The following is a 13,191-nucleotide window of genomic DNA, read 5'->3' as shown; positions in this document are numbered from 1 at the left end:
ATCTCCCTGAGAGAGAGGGACTGAGAGACACTAGTCAGCGTACAGATATCTCCCGGAGAGAGAGGGACTGAGAGACACCAGTCAGTGTACAGATATCTCCCTGAGAGACAGGGACTGAGAGACACCACTCAGTGTATAGATATCTCACTGAGAGACAGGGACTGAGAGACACCAGTCAGTGTACAGATATCTCCCTGAGAGAGAGGGACTGAGAGACACCACTCAGTGTACAGATACCTCCCTGAGAGAGGGACTGAGAGACACCACTCAGTGTACAGATATCTCCCTGAGAGACAGGGACTGAGAGACACCAGTCAGTGTACAGATATCTCCCTGAGAGAGAGGGACTGAGAGACACCACTCAGTGAACAGATATGTCCCTGAGAGACAGGGACTGAGAGACACCAGTCAGTGTACAGATATCTCCCTGAGTGAGAGGGACTGAGAGACACCACTCAGTGTACATAAAGCTCCCTGAGAGACAGGGACTGAGAGACACCATTCAGTGTACAGATGTCTCCCTGAGAGAGAGGGACTGTGAGACACCACTCAGTGTACAGATATCTCCCTGAGAGACAGGGACTGAGAGACACCACTCAGTGTACAGATACCTCCCTGAGAGAGAGGGACTGAGAGACACCAGTCAGTGCACATATATCTCCCTGAGAGACAGGGACTGAGAGACACCACTCAGTGTACAGATATCTCCCTGAGAGACAGGGACTGAGAGACACCAGTCAGAGTACAGATATCTCCATGAGAGAGAGGGACTGAGAGACACCACTCAGTGTACAGATATCACCCTGAGAGACAGGAACTGAGAGACACCAGTCAGTGTACAGATATCTCCCTGAGAGAGAGGGACTGTGAGACACCACTCAGTGCACAGATATCTCCCTGAGAGAGAGGGACTGAGAGACACCACTCAGTGTACAGATATCTCCCTGAGAGACACCACTCAGTGTACATAAAGCTCCCTGAGAGACAGGGACTGAGAGACACCAGTCAGTGTACAGATATCTCCCTGAGAGACAGGGACTGAGAGACACCACTCAGTGTACAGATACCTCCCTGAGAGAGAGGGACTGAGAGACACCACTCAGTGTACAGATATCTCCCTGAGAGAGAGGGACTGAGAGACACTAGTCAGCGTACAGATATCTCCCTGAGAGAGAGGGACTGAGAGACACCACTCAGTGTACAGATATCTCCCTGAGAGAGAGGGACTGAGAGACACTAGTCAGCATACAGATATCTCCCGGAGAGAGAGGGACTGAGAGACACCACTCAGTGCACAGATATCTCCCTGAGAGAGTGGGGCTGAGAGACACCAGTCAGTGTACAGATATCTCCCTGAGAGAGTGGGGCTGAGAGACACCACTCAGTGTACAGATATCTCCCTGAGAGACACCACTCAGTGTACATAAAGCTCCCTAAGAGACAGGGACTGAGAGACACCAGTCAGTGTACAGATATCTCCCTGAGAGACAGGGACTGAGAGACACCACTCAGTTTACAGATATCTCCCTGAGAGACAGGGACTGAGAGACACCAGTCAGTGTACAGATATCTCCCTGAGAGAGAGGGACTGAGAGACACCACTCAGTGTACATAAAGCTCCCTGAGAGACAGGGACTGAGAGACACCAGTCAGTGTACAGATATCTCCCTGAGAGAGAGGGACTGTGAGACACCAGTCAGTGTACAGATATCTCCCTGAGAGAGAGGGACTGAGAGACACCACTCAGTGTATAGATATCTCCCTGACAGACAGGGACTGAGAGACACCAGTCAGTGTACAGATATCTCCCTGAGAGAGAGGGACTGAGAGACACCAGTCAGTGTACATATATCTCCCTGAGAGAGAGGGACTGAGAGACACCACTCAGTGTACAGATATCTCCCTGAGAGATAGGGACTGAGAGACACCAGTCAGTGTACAGATATCTCCCTGAGAGAGAGCAACTGAGAGACACCACTCAGTGTACAGATATCTCCCTCAGAGACAGGGACTGAGAGACACCAGTCAGAGTACAGATATCTCCCTGAGAGAGAGGGACTGAGAGACACCACTCAGTGTACAGATATCTCCCTGAGAGACAGGGACTGAGAGACACCAGTCAGTGTACAGATATCTCCCTGAGAGAGAGGGACTGAGAGACACCAGTCAGTGTACAGATATCTCCCTGAGAGACAGGGACTAAGAGACACCAGTCATTGTACAGATATCTCCCTGAGAGAGAGGGACTGAGAGACACCAGTCAGTGTACAGATATCTCCCTGAGAGAGAGGGACTGTGAGACACCACTCAGTGTACAGATATCTCCCTGAGAGAGAGGGACTGAGAGACACCGGTCAGTGTACAGATATCTCCCTGAGAGAGAGGGACTGAGAGACACCACTCAGTGTACAGATATCTCCCTGACAGACAGGGACTGAGAGACACCAGTCAGTGCACAGATATCTCCCTGAGAGGCAGGGGCTGTGAGACACCACTCAGTGTACAGATATCTCCCTGAGAGAGAGGGACTGAGAGACAACAGTCAGTGTACAGATATCTCCCTGAGAGAGAGGGACTGAGAGACACCAGTCAGTGTACATATATCTCCCTGAAAGACAGGGACTGAGAGACACCACTCAGTGTACAGATATCTCCCTGAGAGACAGGGACTGAGAGACACCACTCAGTGTACTGATACCTCCCTGAGAGAGAGGGACTGAGAGACACCAGTCAGTGTACAGATATCTCCCTGAGAGACAGGGACTGAGAGACACCACTCAGTGTACAGATATCTCCCTGAGAGACAGGGACTGAGAGACACCAGTCAGAGTACAGATATCTCCCTGAGAGAGAGGGACTGAGAGACACCACTCAGTGTACAGATATCACCCTGAGAGACAGGGACTGAGAGACACCAGTCAGTGTACAGATATCTCCCTGAGAGAGAGGGACTGTGAGACACCACTCAGTGCACAGATATCTCCCTGAGAGAGAGGGACTGAGAGACACCACTCAGTGTACAGATATCTCCCTGAGAGACACCACTCAGTGTACATAAAGCTCCCTGAGAGACAGGGACTGAGAGACACCAGTCAGTGTACAGATATCTCCCTGAGAGACAGGGACTGAGAGACACCACTCAGTGTACAGATACCTCCCTGAGAGAGAGGGACTGAGAGACACCACTCAGTGAACAGATATCTCCCTGAGAGAGAGGGACTGAGAGACACCACTCAGTGTACAGATATCTCCCTGAGAGACAAGGACTGAGAGACACCAGTCAGTGTACATATATCTCCCTGAGAGACAGGGACTGAGAGACACCACTCAGTGTACAGATACCTCCCTGAGAGAGGGACTGAGAGACACCAGTCAGTGTACATATATCTCCCTGAGAGACAGGGACTGAGAGACACCAGTCAGTGTACAGATATCTCCCTGAGAGAGAGGGACTGAGAGACACCACTCAGTGTACAGATATCTCCCTGAGAGAGAGGGACTGAGAGACACTAGTCAGCGTACAGATATCTCCCGGAGAGAGAGGGACTGAGAGACACCACTCAGTGCACAGATATCTCCCTGAGAGAGTGGGGCTGAGAGACACCAGTCAGTGTACAGATATCTCCCTGAGAGAGAGGGACTGAGAGACACCACTCAGTGTACAGATATCTCCCTGAGAGACACCACTCAGTGTACATAAAGCTCCCTAAGAGACAGGGACTGAGAGACACCAGTCAGTGTACAGATATCTCCCTGAGAGACAGGGACTGAGAGACACCACTCAGTGTACAGATATCTCCCTGAGAGACAGGGACTGAGAGACACCAGTCAGTGTACAGATATCTCCCTGAGAGAGAGGGACTGAGAGACACCACTCAGTGTACATAAAGCTCCCTGAGAGACAGGGACTGAGAGACACCAGTCAGTGTACAGATATCTCCCTGAGAGACAGGGACTGAGAGACACCACTCAGTGTACAGATACCTCCTTGAGAGAGAGGGACTGAGAGACACCACTCAGTGAACAGATATCTCCCTGAGAGTGAGGGACTGAGAGACACCACTCAGTGTACAGATATCTCCCTGAGAGACAAGGACTGAGAGACACCAGTCAGTGTACATATATCTCCCTGAGAGACAGGGACTGAGAGACACCACTCAGTGTACAGATACCTCCATGAGAGAGGGACTGAGAGACAACACTCAGTGTACATATATCTCCCTGAGAGACAGGGAGTGAGAGACACCACTCAGTGTACAGATATCTCCCTGAGCGAGAGGGACTGAGAGACACCAGTCAGTGTACAGATATCTCCCTGAGAGAGAGGGACTGAGAGACACCAGTCAGTGTACATATATCTCCCTGAGAGACAGGGACTGAGAGACACCAGTCAGTGGACATATATCTCCCTGAGAGACAGGGACTGAGAGACACCACTCAGTGTACAGATATCTGCCTGAGAGACAGGGACTGAGAGACACCACTCAGTGTACAGATACCTCCCTGAGAGAGAGGGACTGAGAGACACCACTCAGTGAACAGATATCTGCCTGAGAGACAGGGACTGAGAGACACCAGTCAGTGTACAGATATCTCCCTGAGAGAGAGGGACTGAGAGACACCACTCAGTGTACAGATATGTCCCTGAGAGAGAGGGACTGAGAGACACTAGTCAGCGTACAGATATCTCCCGGAGAGAGAGGGACTGAGAGACACCAGTCAGTGTACAGATATCTCCCTGAGAGACAGGGACTGAGAGACACCACTCAGTGTATAGATATCTCACTGAGAGACAGGGACTGAGAGACACCAGTCAGTGTACAGATATCTCCCTGAGAGAGAGGGACTGAGAGACACCACTCAGTGTACAGATACCTCCCTGAGAGAGGGACTGAGAGACACCACTCAGTGTACAGATATCTCCCTGAGAGACAGGGACTGAGAGACACCAGTCAGTGTACAGATATCTCCCTGAGAGAGAGGGACTGAGAGACACCACTCAGTGAACAGATATCTCCCTGAGAGACAGGGACTGAGAGACACCAGTCAGTGTACAGATATCTCCCTGAGTGAGAGGGACTGATAGACACCACTCAGTGTACATAAAGCTCCCTGAGAGACAGGGACTGAGAGACACCATTCAGTGTACAGATGTCTCCCTGAGAGAGAGGGACTGTGAGACACCACTCAGTGTACAGATATCTCCCTGAGAGACAGGGACTGAGAGACACCACTCAGTGTACAGATACCTCCCTGAGAGAGAGGGACTGAGAGACACCAGTCAGTGCACATATATCTCCCTGAGAGACAGGGACTGAGAGACACCACTCAGTGTACAGATATCTCCCTGATAGACAGGGACTGAGAGACACCAGTCAGAGTACAGATATCTCCCTGAGAGAGAGGGACTGAGAGACACCACTCAGTGTACAGATATCACCCTGAGAGACAGGAACTGAGAGACACCAGTCAGTGTACAGATATCTCCCTGAGAGAGAGGGACTGTGAGACACCACTCAGTGCACAGATATCTCCCTGAGAGAGAGGGACTGAGAGACACCACTCAGTGTACAGATATCTCCCTGAGAGACACCACTCAGTGTACATAAAGCTCCCTGAGAGACAGGGACTGAGAGACACCAGTCAGTGTACAGATATCTCCCTGAGAGACAGGGACTGAGAGACACCACTCAGTGTACAGATACCTCCCTGAGAGAGAGGGACTGAGAGACACCACTCAGTGTACAGATATCTCCCTGAGAGAGAGGGACTGAGAGACACTAGTCAGCGTACAGATATCTCCCTGAGAGAGAGGGACTGAGAGACACCACTCAGTGTACAGATATCTCCCTGAGAGAGAGGGACTGAGAGACACTAGTCAGCATACAGATATCTCCCGGAGAGAGAGGGACTGAGAGACACCACTCAGTGCACAGATATCTCCCTGAGAGAGTGGGGCTGAGAGACACCAGTCAGTGTACAGATATCTCCCTGAGAGAGTGGGGCTGAGAGACACCACTCAGTGTACAGATATCTCCCTGAGAGACACCACTCAGTGTACATAAAGCTCCCTAAGAGACAGGGACTGAGAGACACCAGTCAGTGTACAGATATCTCCCTGAGAGACAGGGACTGAGAGACACCACTCAGTTTACAGATATCTCCCTGAGAGACAGGGACTGAGAGACACCAGTCAGTGTACAGATATCTCCCTGAGAGAGAGGGACTGAGAGACACCACTCAGTGTACATAAAGCTCCCTGAGAGACAGGGACTGAGAGACACCAGTCAGTGTACAGATATCTCCCTGAGAGAGAGGGACTGTGAGACACCAGTCAGTGTACAGATATCTCCCTGAGAGAGAGGGACTGAGAGACACCACTCAGTGTATAGATATCTCCCTGACAGACAGGGACTGAGAGACACCAGTCAGTGTACAGATATCTCCCTGAGAGAGAGGGACTGAGAGACACCAGTCAGTGTACATATATCTCCCTGAGAGAGAGGGACTGAGAGACACCACTCAGTGTACCGATATCTCCCTGAGAGATAGGGACTGAGAGACACCAGTCAGTGTACAGATATCTCCCTGAGAGAGAGCAACTGAGAGACACCACTCAGTGTACAGATTTCTCCCTCAGAGACAGGGACTGAGAGACACCAGTCAGAGTACAGATATCTCCCTGAGAGAGAGGGACTGAGAGACACCACTCAGTGTACAGATATCTCCCTGAGAGACAGGGACTGAGAGACACCAGTCAGTGTACAGATATCTCCCTGAGAGAGAGGGACTGAGAGACACCAGTCAGTGTACAGATATCTCCCTGAGAGACAGGGACTAAGAGACACCAGTCAGTGTACAGATATCTCCCTGAGAGAGAGGGACTGAGAGACACCAGTCAGTGTACAGATATCTCCCTGAGAGAGAGGGACTGTGAGACACCACTCAGTGTACAGATATCTCCCTGAGAGAGAGGGACTGAGAGACACCGGTCAGTGTACAGATATCTCCCTGAGAGAGAGGGACTGAGAGACACCACTCAGTGTACAGATATCTCCCTGAGAGACAGGGACTGAGAGACACCAGTCAGTGCACAGATATCTCCCTGAGAGGCAGGGGCTGTGAGACACCACTCAGTGTACAGATATCTCCCTGAGAGAGAGGGACTGAGAGACAACAGTCAGTGTACAGATATCTCCCTGAGAGAGAGGGACTGAGAGACACCAGTCAGTGTACATATATCTCCCTGAAAGACAGGGACTGAGAGACACCACTCAGTGTACAGATATCTCCCTGAGAGACAGGGACTGAGAGACACCACTCAGTGTACTGATACCTCCCTGAGAGAGAGGGACTGAGAGACACCAGTCAGTGTACATATATCTCCCTGAGAGACAGGGACTGAGAGACACCACTCAGTGTACAGATATCTCCCTGAGAGACAGGGACTGAGAGACACCAGTCAGAGTACAGATATCTCCCTGAGAGAGAGGGACTGAGAGACACCACTCAGTGTACAGATATCACCCTGAGAGACAGGGACTGAGAGACACCAGTCAGTGTACAGATATCTCCCTGAGAGAGAGGGACTGTGAGACACCACTCAGTGCACAGATATCTCCCTGAGAGAGAGGGACTGAGAGACACCACTCAGTGTACAGATATCTCCCTGAGAGACACCACTCAGTGTACATAAAGCTCCCTGAGAGACAGGGACTGAGAGACACCAGTCAGTGTACAGATATCTCCCTGAGAGACAGGGACTGAGAGACACCACTCAGTGTACAGATACCTCCCTGAGAGAGAGGGACTGAGAGACACCACTCAGTGAACAGATATCTCCCTGAGAGAGAGGGACTGAGAGACACCACTCAGTGTACAGATATCTCCCTGAGAGACAAGGACTGAGAGACACCAGTCAGTGTACATATATCTCCCTGAGAGACAGGGACTGAGAGACACCACTCAGTGTACAGATACCTCCCTGAGAGAGGGACTGAGAGACACCAGTCAGTGTACATATATCTCCCTGAGAGACAGGGACTGAGAGACACCAGTCAGTGTACAGATATCTCCCTGAGAGAGAGGGACTGAGAGACACCACTCAGTGTACAGATATCTCCCTGAGAGAGAGGGACTGAGAGACACTAGTCAGCGTACAGATATCTCCCGGAGAGAGAGGGACTGAGAGACACCACTCAGTGCACAGATATCTCCCTGAGAGAGTGGGGCTGAGAGACACCAGTCAGTGTACAGATATCTCCCTGAGAGAGAGGGACTGAGAGACACCACTCAGTGTACAGATATCTCCCTGAGAGACACCACTCAGTGTACATAAAGCTCCCTAAGAGACAGGGACTGAGAGACACCAGTCAGTGTACAGATATCTCCCTGAGAGACAGGGACTGAGAGACACCACTCAGTGTACAGATATCTCCCTGAGAGACAGGGACTGAGAGACACCAGTCAGTGTACAGATATCTCCCTGAGAGAGAGGGACTGAGAGACACCACTCAGTGTACATAAAGCTCCCTGAGAGACAGGGACTGAGAGACACCAGTCAGTGTACAGATATCTCCCTGAGAGACACCACTCAGTGTACATAAAGCTCCCTGAGAGAGAGGGACTGAGAGACACCACTCAGTGTATAGATATCTCCCTGACAGACAGGGACTGAGAGACACCAGTCAGTGTACAGATATCTCCCTGAGAGACAGGGGCTGTGAGACACCACTCAGTGTACAGATATCTCCCTGAGAGAGAGGGACTGAGAGTCACCAGTCAGTGTACAGATATCTCCCTGAGAGAGAGGGACTGAGAGACACCAGTCAGTGTACATATATCTCCCTGAGAGACAGGGACTGAGAGACACCACTCAGTGTACAGATATCTCCCTGAGAGAGAGGGACTGAGAGACACCACTCAGTGTACAGATATCTCCCTGAGAGAGAGGGACTGAGAGACACCAGTCAGTGTACAGATATCTCCCTGAGAGAGAGGGACTGTGAGACACCACTCAGTGCACAGATATCTCCCTGAGAGAGAGGGACTGAGAGACACCACTCAGTGTACAGATATCTCCCTGAGAGACACCACTCAGTGTACATAAAGCTCCCTGAGAGACAGGGACTGAGAGACACCAGTCAGTGTACAGATATCTCCCTGAGAGACAGGGACTGAGAGACACCACTCAGTGTACAGATACCTCCCTGAGAGAGAGGGACTGAGAGACACCACTCAGTGTACAGATATCTCCCTGAGAGAGAGGGACTGAGAGACACTAGTCAGCGTACAGATATCTCCCTGAGAGAGAGGGACTGAGAGACACCACTCAGTGTACAGATATCTCCCTGAGAGAGAGGGACTGAGAGACACTAGTCAGCATACAGATATCTCCCGGAGAGAGAGGGACGGAGAGACACCACTCAGTGTACATAAAGCTCCCTGAGAGACAGGGACTGAGAGACACCAGTCAGTGTACAGATGTCTCCCTGAGAGAGAGGGACTGTGAGACACCACTCAGTGTACAGATATCTCCCTGAGAGACAGGGACTGAGAGACACCACTCTGTGTACAGATACCTCCCTGAGAGAGAGGGACTGAGAGACACCACTCAGTGTACATAAAGATCCCTGAGAGACAGGGACTGAGAGACACCAGTCAATGTACAGATGTCTCCCTGAGAGAGAGGGACTGTGAGACACCACTCAGTGTACAGATATCTCCCTGAGAGACAGGGACTGAGAGACACCACTCAGTGTACAGATACCTCCCTGAGAGAGAGGGACTGAGAGACACCAGTCAGTGGACATATATCTCCCTGAGAGACAGGGACTGAGAGACACCACTCAGTGTACAGATATCTCCCTGAGAGACAGGGACTGAGAGACACCAGTCAGAGTACAGATATCTCCCTGAGAGAGAGGGACTGAGAGACACCAGTCAGTGTACAGATATCTCCCTGAGAGACAGGGACTGAGAGACACCACTCAGTGTACAGATACCTCCTTGAGAGAGAGGGACTGAGCGACACCACTCAGTGAACAGATATCTCCCTGAGAGTGAGGGACTGAGAGACACCACTCAGTGTACAGATATCTCCCTGAGAGACAAGGACTGAGAGACACCAGTCAGTGTACATATATCCCCCTGAGAGACAGGGACTGAGAGACACCACTCAGTGTACAGATACCTCCCTGAGAGAGGGACTGAGAGACACCACTCAGTGTACATATATCTCCCTGAGAGACAGGGAGTGAGAGACACCACTCAGTGTACAGATATCTCCCTGAGAGAGAGGGACTGAGAGACACCAGTCAGTGTACAGTTATCTCCCTGAGAGAGAGGGACTGAGAGACACCGGTCAGTGTACAGATATCTCCCTGAGAGAGAGGGACTGAGAGACACCACTCAGTGTACAGATATCTCCCTGAGAGACAGGGACTGAGAGGCACCAGTCAGTGCACAGATATCTCCCTGAGAGGCAGGGGCTGTGAGACACCACTCAGTGTACAGATATCTCCCTGAGAGAGAGGGACTGAGAGACAACAGTCAGTGTCCAGATATCTCCCTGAGAGACAGGGACTGAGAGACACCACTCAGTGTACAGATATCTCCCTGAGAGACAGGGACTGAGAGACACCACTCAGTGTACAGATACCTCCCTGAGAGAGAGGGACTGAGAGACACCAGTCAGTGTACATATATCTCCCTGAGAGACAGGGACTGAGAGACACCACTCTGTGTACAGATATCTCCCTGAGAGAGAGGGACTGAGAGACACCACTCAGTGTACAGATATCACCCTGAGAGACAGGGACTGAGAGACACCAGTCAGTGTACAGATATCTCCCTGAGAGAGAGGGACTGTGAGACACCACACAGTGCACAGATATCTCCCTGAGAGAGAGGGACTGAGAGACACCACTCAGTGTAAAGATATCTCCCTGAGAGACACCACTCAGTGTACATAAAGCTCCCTGAGAGACAGGGACTGAGAGACACCAGTCAGTGTACAGATATCTCCCTGAGAGACAGGGACTGAGAGACACCACTCAGTGTACAGATACCTCCCTGAGAGAGAGGGACTGAGAGACACCACTCAGTGAACAGATATCTCCCTGAGAGAGAGGGACTGAGAGACACCACTCAGTGTACAGATATCTCCCTGAGAGACAAGGACTGAGAGACACCAGTCAGTGTACATATATCTCCCTGAGAGACAGGGACTGAGAGACACCACTCAGTGAACAGATATCTCCCTGAGAGAGAGGGACTGAGAGACACCACTCAGTGTACAGATATCACCCTGAGAGACAGGGACTGAGAGACACCAGTCAGTGTACAGATATCTCCCTGAGAGAGAGGGACTGTGAGACACCACTCAGTGCACAGATATCTCCCTGAGAGAGAGGGACTGAGAGACACCACTCAGTGTAAAGATATCTCCCTGAGAGACACCACTCAGTGTACATAAAGCTCCCTGAGAGACAGGGACTGAGAGACACCAGTCAGTGTACAGATATCTCCCTGAGAGACAGGGACTGAGAGACACCACTCAGTGTACAGATACCTCCCTGAGAGAGAGGGACAGAGAGACACCACTCAGTGAACAGATATCTCCCTGAGAGAGAGGGACTGAGAGACACCACTCAGTGTACAGATATCTCCCTGAGAGACAAGGACTGAGAGACACCAGTCAGTGTACATATATCTCCCTGAGAGACAGGGACTGAGAGACACCACTCAGTGTACAGATACCTCCCTGAGAGAGGGACTGAGAGACACCAGTCAGTGTACATATATCTCCCTGAGAGACAGGGACTGAGAGACACCAGTCAGTGTACAGATATCTCCCTGAGAGAGAGGGACTGAGAGACACCACTCAGTGTACAGATATCTCCCTGAGAGAGAGGGACTGAGAGACACTAGTCAGCGTACAGATATCTCCCGGAGAGAGAGGGACTGAGAGACACCACTCAGTGCACAGATATCTCCCTGAGAGAGTGGGGCTGAGAGACACCAGTCAGTGTACAGATATCTCCCTGAGAGAGAGGGACTGAGAGACACCACTCATTGTACAGATATCTCCCTGAGAGACACCACTCAGTGTACATAAAGCTCCCTAAGAGACAGGGACTGAGAGACACCACTCAGTGTACAGATATCTCCCTGAGAGAGAGGGACTGAGAGACACTAGTCAGCGTACAGATATCTCACGGAGAGAGAGGGACTGAGAGACACCAGTCAGTGTACAGATATCTCCCTGAGAGACAGGGACTGAGAGACACCAATCAGTGTATAGATATCTCCCTGAGAGACAGGGACTGAGAGACACCAGTCAATGTACAGATATCTCCCTGAGAGAGAGGGACTGAGAGACACCACTCAGTGTACAGATATCTCCCTGAGAGACAGGGACTGAGAGACACCAGTCAGTGTACAGATATCTCCCTGAGAGAGAGGGACTGAGAGACACCACTCAGTGTACAGATATCTCCCTGAGAGACAGGGACTGAGAGACACCAGTCAGTGTACAGATATCTCCCTGAGAGAGAGGGACTGAGAGACACCACTCAGTGTACATAAAGCTCCCTGAGAGAAAGGGACTGAGAGACACCAGTCAGTGTGCAGATGTCTCCCTGAGAGAGAGGGACTGTGAGACACCAGTCAGTGTACATATATCTCCCTGAGAGACAGGGACTGAGAGACACCACTCAGTGTACAGATACCTCCCTGAGAGAGGGACTGAGAGACACCAGTCAGTGTACATATATCTCCCTGAGAGACAGGGAGTGAGAGACACCACTCAGTGTACAGATATCTCCCTGAGCGAGAGGGACTGAGAGACACCAGTCAGTGTACAGATATCTCCCTGAGAGAGAGGGACTGAGAGACACCAGTCAGTGTACATATATCTCCCTGAGAGACAGGGACTGAGAGACACCAGTCAGTGGACATATATCTCCCTGAGAGACAGGGACTGAGAGACACCACTCAGTGTACAGATATCTGCCTGAGAGACAGGGACTGAGAGACACCACTCAGTGTACAGATACCTCCCTGAGAGAGAGGGACTGAGAGACACCACTCAGTGAACAGATATCTCCCTGAGAGAGAGGGACTGAGAGACACCACTCAGTGTACAGATATCTCCCTGAGAGACAAGGACTGAGAGACACTAGTCAGTGT

This window comes from Heterodontus francisci, chromosome 14 (genome assembly GCF_036365525.1).
Source record: "Heterodontus francisci isolate sHetFra1 chromosome 14, sHetFra1.hap1, whole genome shotgun sequence".
Taxonomy (NCBI): Eukaryota; Metazoa; Chordata; class Chondrichthyes; order Heterodontiformes; family Heterodontidae; genus Heterodontus; species Heterodontus francisci.
The sequence above is the reverse complement of the archived record's forward strand: the minus strand, read 5'-3'. Positions refer to the sequence as shown.